The sequence below is a fragment of the Phyllobates terribilis genome, unplaced genomic scaffold (assembly GCF_046119375.1).
Source record: "Phyllobates terribilis strain yellow unplaced genomic scaffold, ASM4611937v1 Scaffold_4__5_contigs__length_816908805, whole genome shotgun sequence".
NCBI lineage: Eukaryota > Metazoa > Chordata > Amphibia > Anura > Dendrobatidae > Phyllobates > Phyllobates terribilis.
In genome coordinates, this window is record NW_027362764.1 from 703,280,291 (window position 1) to 703,296,643 (window position 16,353).

At 40.5% G+C, this 16,353-nt stretch overlaps 1 protein-coding gene across 3 annotated transcripts in view; it reads left to right on the forward strand.

Annotated features, from left to right (window-relative positions):
* Window positions 1-16,353, forward strand: part of VPS13B (vacuolar protein sorting 13 homolog B) — a 1,155,013-nt gene that overhangs the window by 1,024,658 nt on the left and 114,002 nt on the right. The window lies entirely within an intron of this gene.

Genomic DNA, 16,353 nt, shown 5'->3' on the forward strand with positions numbered 1-16,353 from the left:
GCTCATCAGTAGAGGTGAGTATAAGTGTTATTATTTTACAAGGGGGAAATTTAGGGTTTCAAAAGGGGATGTCCGAGTAGTGGACCGCCCCTTTAACACACCAAAAATGGCAGGAAATGCCTACCCAGTCAACCACTGGCCATTACACTGTCACACCTAAATCAGTGATTGACTAAGCCGGCATTTTTGGAAGTATAGACCAGCGGGTAATGAACGCTGTGGGGATTGGTAAGGGTAGTTAATGTTGGTTGTTGTTTTTTTACTAGTTTGAGCCCTTAACATATAATTTGTATGGACTTCTTTTTTAGGTTGAATAGATCTTTATATTCTGTTATCTTTTTATGATCTCCACTTTGTGGAAACCTATAAAGATAGTTTTTTTTTTTAGTTTTACTTTCCAACCCTTAAGAAAATTCCACATTATCCATCCGCATTTCATTTTCTGCTTAGATTCTTCATGGATGACTTCAACATTTAATATTTTTAGGAAATTACAAAAATATTGAATAATATTGGTGCGGTGTTGAGTCCCTGGAAGGAAATGCAGATTATCACCTATCCGGTGTATATTATGAATTCCATTCCACATGGAAAGCACTTGCGGTTTTCCTGACATCTTTTTCTTTCTTTTTTTTTTATCCCTCCAAATAATTTCCATGTTAAATGAATTAATGAAGTGGGATTACCTGTAAATCAAAACAGTACCCAAGCCTGGACAATCCCTGAAAGTGTCAGTTTCAAGGAATGCTGCATGATCTCATAGTTATGAAATTATTTCATTTCTCATGATAATTCCCCACTTGCCAAGAGAGTGAATTTTAAGATGTCTGAGAGCAGATTGTGAGATAAATGTGAATAATCCATTCTGTTGCAGAGCTGGACTTCCCTCAGGCATTGGTTCATACTTGACTCACACTTGGGGATATAATAAGACAGGACCGATTCTTAGACCACATTTTGTTACGGGGGAAATAAAACCATCTCGCCTCCCTCTAACTGGTTCATATTTCTTCACGGAGGGCCAGTGACTGCCACCAAATACTTTAGTTAACCTTTACAAAATGTTTGCTTAGTTCGGTAACGCCATCTTAGTCAAGGAAAACTGTTGGAAGGGTTTTCCGTTTCTTTTGCATCCAGGTCAATTAAATCCTTCGTGGTAATTAAAATAAGGGTATGGGATTTCAGGAGATGAAGAAGTACAAGGAGTTTACAGTAAATAGTTTATTCCATTTAGCTTGAGTAACACGTCTAGCTTATAATAAAGCAAGAGTCAAATCGGCAGCTTCTGAATGATCAACTTCTCATCCTCAGGCCTAATGCACATGAACTAAAGAGGCGCACAGACGGCAGCTTAGGTCTTTGTGGTCTGTTCCCCAATACAACTCTATGGCCCCGATTGAACAAGATCGGTTTTGATCATGCCTGTCTTGATGAGGTGATGTGCTGGAGAAAGATGCTCCTGATTGATTGAGGGGCGTACGTCTCTTCATGAATCAGAAGCGCGGGACGAGTAACTTGCGCCTCCATATGTGCCTTGCCACAAATCCTACTCCAGCCCCTGCTGGAGTAAGAATTGTGCCATAGCGAACGCCACCACCCATCATGAATTCTCGAGAGCCCCGATTAATTTGAGCTGTGGTCGATCATGTTCACTACTGCACCAATCATTCTTATAGGAGTGCCAAAGCGCAATGATTGGAAATCTCTGATGATCCCATTAAGCAGTATCGACCTACACTCAATTCAGCTGGGACTGTTCAGAGCCCCAGTCCTCGGGACCAGTGGGACCTCCCAGCGGCAGCTTTCAGAGCTCCTGCAATGAAGAAGGTATCCCCCTGTTCAATAGATAAAGGATAACTTTCAAACTTGAAAATACCCTTTAAGGTGCATTCAGACAAGCCAAATTTGGACTGTTTACAAACACCGATCGACTTATATTCAGGTCTGTCGGCTGTTGTTTACTGCTCTGTTTACACAGTCAGGCAAGTACTGATGGGAACATAAGGATTGTTTATCCATTTAACATTATTCTTTGTTTTGACCGGATGATACACTGGTGATAATCATTATTTTTATGCTGGCATAAAGCAATCCAAACTCCTGATGAATTAATGTTTTGCTCATTCGTTGGGCAATTACTGCAATGATTACACTGTCTTAGGGCACGTGCAAGCTACCAAAAACGGATTGCACTTGGACCAATGTCTATGGGCCTGTGCATATGTCTGATTTTTTCCTAGGAAAGAGTCTGTCTGAATGGAGTTAGTCTAAAAACACTGACAGAATGGAGAAGATGGATATTTTTTTTTCTCCACCTTCTCATCTGAGAGAATCGGATCACACTCTGATCACACTCTGATCACACTCTCATTACACTGATCACACACTGATTACACTCTTATCACACACTGATTACACTCTTATCACACACTGTTTACACTCTGATCACACACTGTTTACACTCTGATCACACACTGATTACAATCTGATCACACACTGATTACACTCTGCACTGATCACGCACTGATTACACTCTCATCACACTCTGATCACACTCTGATTACACTCTGATTACACTCTGATCACACTCTACACTCTGATTACAATCTGATCACACACTGATTACACTCTGCACTGATCACGCACTGATTACACTCTGATCACAATCTGATCACACTCTGATTACACTCTGCACTGATCATGCACTGATTACACTCTGATTACACTCTGATCACACTCTGATCACAATCTGATCACACTCTGATTACACTCTCATCACACTCTGATTACACTCTGCACTGATCATGCACTGATTACACTCTGATCACACTGATTACACTCTGATTACACTGATCACACACTGATTACAATCTGATCACACTCTGATTACACTGATCACACACTGATTACTCTGATTACTCTGATTACTCTGATTACACTGATTACACTGATCACACTCTGATCACACACTGATCACACACTGATCACACACTGATTACACTCTGATCACACACTGATCACACACTGATCACACACTGATTACACACTGATTACACTGATCACACACGGATTACAATCTGATCACACTCTGATTACAATCTGATCACACACTGATTACACTCTGATCACACTCTCATTACACTGATCACACACTGATTACACTCTGATCATACTCTGATCACACTCTGATCACACTCTCATTACACTGATCACACACTGATTACACTCTGATTACACTGATCACTCACTGATCACACTCTAATCACACTGATTACACTCTGCACTGATCATGCACTGATCACACTCTGATTACACTCTGATTACACTCTGATCACACTCTACACTCTGATTACAATCTGATCACACACTGATTACACTCTGCACTGATCACGCACTGATTACACTCTGATCACACTCTGATCACAATCTGATCACACTCTGATTACACTCTGCACTGATCATGCACTGATTACACTCTGATTACACTCTGATCACACTCTGATCACAATCTGATCACACTCTGATTACACTCTCATCACACTCTGATTACACTCTGCACTGATCATGCACTGATTACACTCTGATTACACTCTGATCACACTCTGATTACACTGATCACACACTGATTACAATCTGATCACACTCTGATTACACTGATCACACAATGATTACACTCTTATCACACTCTGATCACACACTGATTACACTCTGATCACACACTGATTACTCTGATTACACTGATTACACTGATTACACTGATCACACTCTGATCACACTCTGATTACACTGATCACACACTGATCACACACTGATCACACACTGATCACACACTGATCACACACTGATTACACTCTGATCACACACTGATCACACACTGATTACACACTGATTACACTGATCACACACGGATTACAATCTGATCACACTCTGATTACAATCTGATCACACACTGATTACACTCTGATTACACTGATTACACTCTGATCGCACTCTGATCACACACTGATCACACACTGCACTCTGCACTCTGATTACACACTGATTACACACTGAGCACACTCTGATCACACTCTCATTACACTGATCACACACTGATTACACTCTGATCATACTCTGATCACACTCTGATCACACTCTCATTACACTGATCACACACTGATTACACTCTGATTACACTGATCACTCACTGATCACACTCTAATCACACTGATTACACTCTGCACTGATCACGCACTGATCACGCACTGATCACACTCTGATCACACTCTGATCACACTCTGATCACACTCTGATCACACTCTCATCACACTCTGATTACACTCTGCACTGATCATGCACTGATTACACTCTGATTACAATCTGATCACACTCTGATTACAATCTGATCACACTGATTAAACTCTGATTACACTGATCACACTCTGATCACACTCTGATTACAATCTGATCACACTCTGATTACACTGATCACACAATGATTACACTCTTATCACACTCTGATCACACTGATTACACTGATCACACACTGATCACACACTGATCACACACTGATTACACTCTGATCACACACTGATTACACTGATCACACTCTGATCACACTCTGATTACACTGATCACACACTGATTACACTCTGATTACACACTGATTACACACTGATTACACTCTGATTACACTCTGATTACACTCTGATCACACACGGATTACAATCTGATCACACTCTGATTACAATCTGATCACACACTGATTACTCTCTGATTACACTGATTACACTCTGATCACACTCTGATCACACACTGCACTCTGCACTCTGATTACACACTGAGCACACTGATCACACTCTCATTACACTGATCACACACTGATTACACTCTGATCATACTCTGATCACACTCTCATTACACTGATCACACACTGATCACACACTGATTACACTCTGATTACACTGATCACTCACTGATTACCATCTGATCACACACTGATTACACTCTGCACTGATCACACACTGATTACACTCTTATTACACACCGATTACACTGATCACACACTGATTACACTCTGATCACACACTGATTACACTCTGCACTGATCACTCACTGATTACAATCTGATCACACACTGATTACACTCTGCACTGATCACACACTGATTACACACTGATTACACTGATCACATACTGATTACACTCTGATCACACACTGATTACTCTGATTACACTGATCACACTCTGATTACACTGATCACTCACTGATTACAATCTGATCACACACTGATTACACTCTGCACTGATCACACACTGATTACACTCTTATTACACACCGATTACACTGATCACACACTGATTACACTCTGATCACACACTGATTACACTCTGCACTGATCACTCACTGATTACAATCTGATCACACACTGATTACACTCTGCACTGATCACACACTGATTACACACTGATTACACTGATCACATACTGATTACACTCTGATCACACACTGATTACTCTGATTACACTGATCACACTCTGATTACACTGATCACTCACTGATTACAATCTGATCACACACTGATTACACTCTGCACTGATCACACACTGATTACACTCTTATTACACACCGATTACACTGATCACATACTGATTACACTCTGATCACACACTGATTACACTGATCACTCACTGATTACAATCTGATCACACACTGATTACACACTGCACTGATCACACACTGATTACACTCTGATTAGACACTGATTACACTGATCACATACTGATTACACTCTGATCACACACTGATTACTCTGATTACACTGATCACACTCTGATTACACTGATCACACTCTGATTACACTCTGATTACACTCTGATTACACTCTGATTACACTCTGATCACACTCTGATTACACTCTGATCACACTGATTACAGTCTGATTACACTGATCACACTCTGATTACACTCTGATTACACTCTGATCACACTCTGATCACACTCTGATTACACTCTGATCACACTCTGATCACACTGATTACAGTCTGATTACAATCTGATAACACTCATTACACTGATCACACTCTTATCACACTGATTACACTCTTATCACACACTGATTACAATCTGATCACACTCTCATTACACTGATCACACACTGATCACGCTCTGATTACGCTCTGATTCCGCTCTGATCACATGCTGATTACACTCTGATCACACACTGATTACACTCTGATTACACTCTGATCACACTCTGATTACACTCTGATCACAATCTGATTAGACTCTGATTACAATCTGATCACACACTACACTCTGCACTGATAACACACTGATTACACTGATTACACTCTGCACTGATCACACACTGATTACACTCTTATTACACACCGATTACACTGATCACATACTGATTACACTCTGATTACACACTGATTACACTCTGATCACACACTGATTACACTCTGCACTGATCACACACTGATTACACTCTTATTACACACCGATTACACTGATCACATACTGATTACACTCTGATCACACACTGATTACACTGATCACTCACTGATTACAATCTGATCACACACTGATTACACACTGCACTGATCACACACTGATTACACTCTGATTAGACACTGATTACACTGATCACATACTGATTACACTCTGATCACACACTGATTACTCTGATTACACTGATCACACTCTGATTACACTGATCACACTCTGATTACACTGATTACACTCTGATTACACTCTGATTACACTCTGATCACACTCTGATCACACTGATTACAGTCTGATTACACTGATCACACTCTGATTACACTCTGATTACACTCTGATCACACTCTGATTACACTCTGATCACACTCTGATCACACTGATTACAGTCTGATTACAATCTGATAACACTCATTACACTGATCACACTCTTATCACACTGATTACACTCTTATCACACACTGATTACAATCTGATCACACTCTCATTACACTGATCACACACTGATCACGCTCTGATTACGCTCTGATCACATGCTGATTACACTCTGATCACACACTGATTACACTCTGATTACACTCTGATCACACTCTGATCACACTCTGATCACACTCTGATTACACTCTGATCACAATCTGATTAGACTCTGATTACAATCTGATCACACACTACACTCTGCACTGATAACACACTGATTACACTGATTACACTCTGCACTGATCACACACTGATTACACTCTTATTACACACCGATTACACTGATCACATACTGATTACACTCTGATTACACACTGATTACACTCTGATCACACACTGATTACACTCTGCACTGATCACACACTGATTACACTCTGATTAGACACTGATTACACTGATCACATACTGATTACACTCTGATCACACACTGATTACTCTGATTACACTGATCACACTCTGATTACACTGATCACACTCTGATTACACTGATCACACTCTGATTACACTCTGATTACACTCTGATCACACTCTGATTACACTCTGATCACACTCTGATCACACTGATTACAGTCTGATTACACTGATCACACTCTGATTACACTCTGATTACACTCTGATCACACTCTGATTACACTCTGATCACACTCTGATCACACTGATTACAGTCTGATTACAATCTGATAACACTCATTACACTGATCACACTCTTATCACACTGATTACACTCTTATCACACACTGATTACAATCTGATCACACTCTCATTACACTGATCACACACTGATCACGCTCTGATTACGCTCTGATTACGCTCTGATCACATGCTGATTACACTCTGATCACACACTGATTACACTCTGATTACACTCTGATCACACTCTGATCACACTCTGATCACACTCTGATCACACTCTGATTACACTCTGATCACAATCTGATTAGACTCTGATTACAATCTGATCACACACTACACTCTGCACTGATAACACACTGATTACACTGATTACACTCTGCACTGATCACACACTGATTACACTCTTATTACACACCGATTACACTGATCACATACTGATTACACTCTGATTACACTCTGATTACACACTGATTACACACTGATCACACACTGATTACACTCTGCACTGATCACACACTGATTACACTCTGATCACACTCATTACACTGATCACACACTGATTACACTCTTATCACACACTGATTACACTCTTATCACACACTGATTACAATCTGATCACACACTGATTGCACTCTGCACTGATCACGCACTGATTACACTCTGATTACACTCTGATTACACTCTGATCACACTCTGATTACACTCTGATTACACTCTGATTACACACTGATTACACTCTGATTACACTCTGATCACACCCTGATTACACTCTGATTACACTCTCATTACACTGATCACACACTGATTACACTCTCATTACACTGATCACACACTGATTACACTCTGATTACACTGATCACACACTGATTACACTCTGCACTGATCACACACTGATTACACTCTGATCACACTCTCATTACACTGATCACACACTGATTACACTCTTATCACACACTGATTACACTCTTATCACACACTGATTACACTCTTATCACACACTGATTACAATCTGATTACACTCTGATTACACTCTGATTACACTGATTACACTCTGATCACACGCTAATTACACTCTGATCACACTCTGATCACACTCTGATCACACTCTGATTACACGCTGATCACAATCTGATTAGACTCTGATTACAATCTGATCACACACTACACTCTGCACTGATAACACACTGATTACACTCTGCACTGATCACACACTGATTACACTCTTATTACACACCGATTACACTGATCACATACTGATTACACTCTGATTACACTCTGATTACACACTGATTACACTCTGATCACACTCTGATTACACTCTGCACTGATCACACACTGATTACACTCTGATTACACTCTGATCACACACTGATTACACTCTGATCACACACTGATTACACTCTGATTACACTCTGATCACACACTGATTACACTCTGATCACACACTGATTACACTCTGATTACACTCTGTTTACACTCTGATTACACTGATCACACTCTGATTACACTCTGATCACACTCATTACACTGATCACACTCTTATCACACACTGATTACAATCTGATCACACACTGATTACACTCTGCACTGATCACGCACTGATTACACTCTCATCACACTCTGATCACACTCTGATCACACTCTGATCACACGCTGATCACACGCTGATCACACGCTGATCACACGCTGATCACACGCTGATCACACTCTGATCACACTCTGATCACACTCTGATCACACGCTGATCACACGCTGATTACACGCTGATCACAATCTGATTAGACTCTGATTACACACTACACTCTGCACTGATAACACACTGATTACACTCTGATTACACTCTGCACTGATCACGCACTGATTACACTCTGATCACACTCTGATCACACACTGATTACACTCTGATTACACACTGATTACACTCTGATTACACTCTGATTACACTGATCACACACTGATTACACTCTCATTACACTGATCACACACTGATTACACTCTGATTACACTGATCACACACTGATTACACTCTGCACTGATCACACACTGATTACACTCTGATCACACTCTGATTACACGCTGATCACAATCTGATCACACACTACACTCTGCACTGATAACACACTGATTACACTGATTACACTCTGCACTGATCACACACTGATTACACTCTCATTACACTGATCACACACTGATTACACTCTGATTACACTGATCACACACTGATTACACTCTGCACTGATCACACACTGATTACACTCTGATCACACTCTGATTACACGCTGATCACAATCTGATCACACACTACACTCTGCACTGATAACACACTGATTACACTGATTACACTCTGCACTGATCACACACTGATTACACTCTTATTACACACCGATTACACTGATCACATACTGATTACACTGATCACACACTGATTACACTCTGATTACACTGATCACTCACTGATTACAATCTGATCACACACTGATTACACTCTGCACTGATCACACACTGATTACACTCTGATCACACTCTGATTACACTCTGATCACACTCATTACACTGATCACACTCTTATCACACACTGATTACAATCTGATCACACACTGATTACACTCTGCACTGATCACGCACTGATTACACTCTCATCACACTCTCATCACACTCTGATCACACTCTCATCACACTCTGATCACACTCTGATCACACTCTGATCACACTCTGATCACACTCTGATCACACTCTGATCACACGCTGATCACACGCTGATCACACGCTGATCACACTCTGATTACACTCTGATCACACGCTGATCACACGCTGATCACACGCTGATCACACGCTGATCACACTCTGATTACACTCTGATCACACGCTGATCACACGCTGATCACACTCTGATCACACTCTGATCACACTCTGATCACACGCTGATCACACGCTGATCACAATCTGATTAGACTCTGATTACACACTACACTCTGCACTGATAACACACTGATTACACTCTGATTACACTCTGCACTGATCACGCACTGATTACACTCTGATCACACACTGATTACACTCTGATTACACACTGATTACACTCTGATTACACTCTGATTACACTGATCACACTCTCATTACACTGATCACACACTGATTACACTCTGATTACACTGATCACACACTGATTACACTCTGATTACACTGATCACACACTGATTACACTCTGCACTGATCACACACTGATTACACTCTGATCACACTCTGATTACACTCTGATTACACTGATCACACACTGATTACATTCTGATCACACACTGATTACACTCTGCACTGATCACACACTGATTACACTCTGATCACACACTGATTACACTCTGATCACACTCTGATTACACTCTAATCACACTCTGATTACACTCTGATCACACACTGATTACACTCCTCACACACTGATTACACTCTTATCACACACTGATTACAATCTGATCACACACTGATTACACTCTGATCACACTCTGATCACACTCTGATCACACTCTGATTACACTCTGATCACACTCTGATTACACTCTGATTACACTCTGATTACACTCTGATTACACTCTGATCACACTCTGATCACACACTGATTACACTCTGATCACAATCTGATTACACTCTGATCACAATCTGATTACACTCTGATTACTCTTTGATCACACTCTGATTACACTCTGATTACACTCTGATCAGAGTTTGATCAGAGTGTCAGCCCGAATTTCTTGGATAAGAGATTCGATATACAGTTGTTTGTACCTGCCCTTATAATCAGTAATGGCCTACCTAAATGCTGCTTTTACAGAGGTTATCAAGATCAGATCAGTGTAAGTCATACACCTGCCGCCCCCACCAAGCAGCTCCACCCGCAGCCATAAACTGTCCCATACACTGTGAAGTGCCTATTCCTTTGTGTTGCAGCCCAGATCATATACCCATTCAATAAGAGCTGAGCTACAGTACCCGGGAACAGCCACTTCAGTGTATAGAGCTCATTACACAATTTACATCCGCCTCCTGGTGCAGCTGATTGGTGGGGGTGCTGGGTGTTGGATAACCAGAGAACTGATATTAATGACATGTCCTTAGGATATGCCAGTCCCAAGCAACCCTTTTAACTTTACTAATGCAATTTTACACTTAGAGATAAGAACCTTAGATATGACAGACCAGACAGAAGATGCGCTAAATTTATTTAAGCTGCATAACGTTTTTTTTTTTTATAGCCTTCCTTGTTTTGTTTTTCCTTTTTCAGAAAACCCCTTAACCCCTTCAGCTGCAGTCAGTTTTAAAAAAAAAAGCAAAAAAACCCCCTATGCTTTACTCGCCCTTCCTGGGTCCAAAGATGAGACTCCAGCATTGCTCCAGTTTTTTCCTACTGTCTGCAGTGCTGACATCACATTGACAGCGTTTCAGTCAATCAGTGAGCTTAGCAGCTCTTTGTGGCTAACACTGCTAACTTGGGCAAAAGCCGCTGAGCTTGGTTATTGGCTGCAGTGCTGTAGACATGATGTCAGCGCTGCAGACAATAATAGACACTGGGAGCAGCGGCGAAGCCTCAGGGCTGGACCCAGAGATGGTGAGTAAAGCATAGTTTGTTTGTTTTGCAAAGTGCATCCAGAAGACTGGGGAATTGTGGAACCTGGAAAATCTCTTTAATACTGTATACCTGGCACAATTAGTGATTTTACCGAGCCACATTTCTTTTCTTAACACTAAAAAGAGTCTAGTGAGGCACATAAAGTGTCCTAAATGCTGAAATAAGGTACCAGGCATTTGCTCCAAGATTTCGATGCATTTAAATGTAAATCATATTTTCTTGGTCAAAATACGGCCTGAAAAAAAAAGTCAAACTGAAAAACGAGGCATTGAGAGGGAAAATATGGCTTCTAGTAAAATATTGAATTTGTGAAACTTGAGTTCTGAAAATGCTTTTCTGCATAACCTGGATCAATGTAATGTTGGATATATAATATGTGTGTACTCTATGGGGGAGAATAGTGAGAATGCAGGTGCACTATTTAGTCGTACATGACTCCTAACTTTTTGGATAATCTTTTGGTTCTTCTTTGCCGTGGACATTAAAGTGCTTACTACAAAATTAATCCAAACAAAGACATTTGTAAGGTCTCAAATGCATCAAATCATGAAATAATATAGATGTTGAGATGTATTTAGGAACTTTAGAGTCTTATAGTAAATGTATTAATTAGTTAAAAATATGGGAAAGTGAGATTTGGGTTCAAAATTGGAACCGCCCTTTCAAAAGCGGAACAATTAGAATGTATGGATATATACTATATATTCTATTTACAAGCTTAAAATTCCGCAAAGGCGATACCTGGAAATCTAGTTACCCTTGCAGCAAATATATTCTTTCTGTAGCGCCACCTATAGGCAGATGATCTGCAAGACGTACTTCTCCCCGCAGAGAGTTTTAAGACAAAGAATGGATATTGGTCAGGGTACCTGTTTGGATGATGCATCTTCTCTTCTTTAGACACTTTTGTGTAACTTCACACCACTTCTTCGTTGACTTACTCTCTCGTTTTGTGCCATTTCAAGGTTTAAAACACATAATAAATAAATGTAAAACTTAATGCAGCTTTTTTTTTTATTATTATTACATTTTGTGCTCAAACACGTATTTGCTTTTTTTTAAAGTGGCAATGTATCAACTTGTTTTTTTTTGAAGATTGGAAATGGATAGAAATTTTTCATTTGCTTTCATATTCATTCACACACAATTTATACTTTATACTATAAAGCATTCTGAACAGTAACTGGAATTGCGGTTATAGATTTATTTTTTCTTATGGTCTTACTACTACTATTTTATGTTGTTTTATTTTCATTTTTTCTCTAATGATTATGTCCATCAATCCTTCAGTGGACACATTTATTCAATTAGTTACTTGAGATATTAAGCAGCTGTCCCCTAAAACTGTTCCATATGCTGGATACAATCTGAATTCCATAGGAAGTAAAACATTCTGTAGACTGGATGATAACTGTGATAATAATACTTTCATAATTCTAAAGATCAATATTTCGCTGGTGAAATAAGACAAGGGTAGTAATAACCTGCATTTTAGATGTTAGAGACCAGATTCATTCTTGTGTTCTTTATCTTTCTTTTTCAACCATCTCCATTATTTTCTTTTGTATATTAAAGGGGTTTACCCTGAAAAAATATTGATTGCCTGTCTGTACATTGGACTTGTCATGTTGAATATGGAGTGTAATTTGCAGGCAGCATGTTAGTTATGTGATATATAGCTTTATGTGAAAGGATTCTGCTCTTAGGAGTCAAGGGGGTGGAGTCATACAATGATTGACAGCCTTCCCTACATAAGTGTTCATACTACTCATCGATGTGAGTTGGCTGCAGCTGTGTGTGAGCAGTGCTGGCTTACTACTCATGTCAATAGCTTAGCCAGTCTCCTTCTCTGTCTACTCAATGGTTTTGATTGAGATGGGAGCTGGCATAAAATGAACCTGTAAAATGGTTTTTGCTGTTTAATCTGAGGGCAATATAATGTAGGTGCAGAGATCCTGATGCCAGGGATGTGACACTTGCTCAGCAGCTTGTTGTAGTTTCAATACAATCAGTTTTTTAATCAGCAGGAGATTACCACTAGAGGACTAGGTGTCATGTGCCAGGCAGTCCAGCTAATCTGTGCAACCCCGCCCCCACCACTGATTGGCAGCTCGCTTTCAATGTACGCAGGAAGCTGCCAATCATTAATGTGGGCGAGGTTACACACAGAGAGCTACATCTACTGCAGAAAAAACAGGGATTCTATCTAAATTGCAGCAAGCAGACCAGTAAGTGATACATCGCTGGAATTAGGTCTCTGTCCTAACATCATGGTGCTCTCAGATTCCAAAAATCTGCTGACAGATTCCCTTTAACTTTTAAAATAAAAATTCAACCAGCCCCCTTTATATGTAGTTTTAGACCTGAGCAGACACAAGAACCCTTGTGTAACACACTAAAGGAAGCCATATATATTAGATAAAAGTTGCCTGAACTAATGTGTATGGGGACCTCTAAACAACTTTATGCCCAGTGATGAGATAAGTGGCTATCAAGGCATTCTGGCAGTGGCCCTCTAAAGGCTCCCATAAACATTAGACTAAAGTTGTCCGAACCTGCTGATATCGGCAGGATTGACTGACCGTCTAATATGTATGGGGGTCTCCTGACTCTCTCCTGATATCATCTGTCATGTGTTGAATTTGAAAGGTCTCACCAGAGATAAGCCCTGCCCGAAAATAATGTATTAGCTGGACAACCCCTTTAAGCAATAGTAATAAGTGTCATGGTATATGGATTATACTTTACAGTAGTGAACTTGACACTCGGGGAGAGCAGGGACCATCACTACAGCCCCCAGCACGATAATGGCAAATACCACTAGTTTTCCTACAGTTCTCTGGGTGAAGCCCAATACACGTTATCAGCAGGCGATCAGTCCGTGTCGTAAATCTTTTCATACTTAATAGTGTAGTAAACCTTGGAATATCTCATGGTAATAATACTGATAAGATTACAGTGAGAGTCGCTGCAGAACGACTGCCAGTCATCTCCGCACAAGCCACCCACAGCCTGAGGCGGATGACAAGGTTAGTACAAGGGGCCTTCACTCATACTTTAACCTCCTCAGATGTGGGTGATGACGCGCTGCTGATTATTTGGAGTTTTGGACCATTGGAACTATATGAAGATGTAAAAACTGGACTTGTTCCTGCTGTTTAGCTACTGCAATTAAGAAATGGGGGCAAACTTCTTTTATTTTTTTGCATAGTTGAAAAAAGCTACACCACTTCATGGTCTATTCTCAATGCGCACATCATCTCTTCCCACCTACTGTGACATTGTAGAACAAGCCGCAATGCACAAATAAAATATACTACTGGTTCCTTCATGTTACAATCTTTAAGTTTAATCCATACATTCAGTATTGCGCAAAAAGACAATTTTAGCATTTAAATGTCAAAATTACACATTGCCGCATGTACAGTGCATCAGCCGGGGGTCCCAAAGGATTGTTAGGATGGACATATCATAGAGTCCCATGTCTTTCAGTATCATCTCTACGCTGATGAGACACAGATTTACCTCTCTGGAGCTGATATCTCCTCCCTACTAACCAGAATCCCACAATGTCTGTCTGCTATTTCATCTTTCTTCTCTCCTAGATTTCTAAAACTTAACAGTGATAAAACTCAACCCCCCAACTGGTGACCTATCCATCAAAGTCAATGGCTGCTCACTCTCCCCAGTCCCGCAATCTCGTTGACTTGGGGCAACCCTTGACTCTGTCTCTCCTTCAAACAATATATCCAAGCCCGTTCCACCTCCTGACGACTCCAACTCAAAAATATTTCCCGGATCCGCATATTCCTCAACCATGAATCTGCACACCCTCATCATCTCCCTCCTCAACTACTGCAACCTCCTGCTTCATGGCCTCCCCTCAAACACTCTTGCACCCCTCCAATTTATCCTAAACTCCGCTGGTCTACTAATAAACCTGTCCCCCCACTATTCCCTGGCCTCTCCTCTCTGTCAATCCCTTCACTGGCTCCCCATTGCCCAGACTCCAGTTTAAAACCGTAAACTTGGCATACAAAGCCATCCACAACCTGTCTCCTCCATAGATCTGTGACCTAGGTCTCCCTGTACTTACCCGCACGCAACCTCCGATCCTCACAAGATCTTCTTCTCTACTC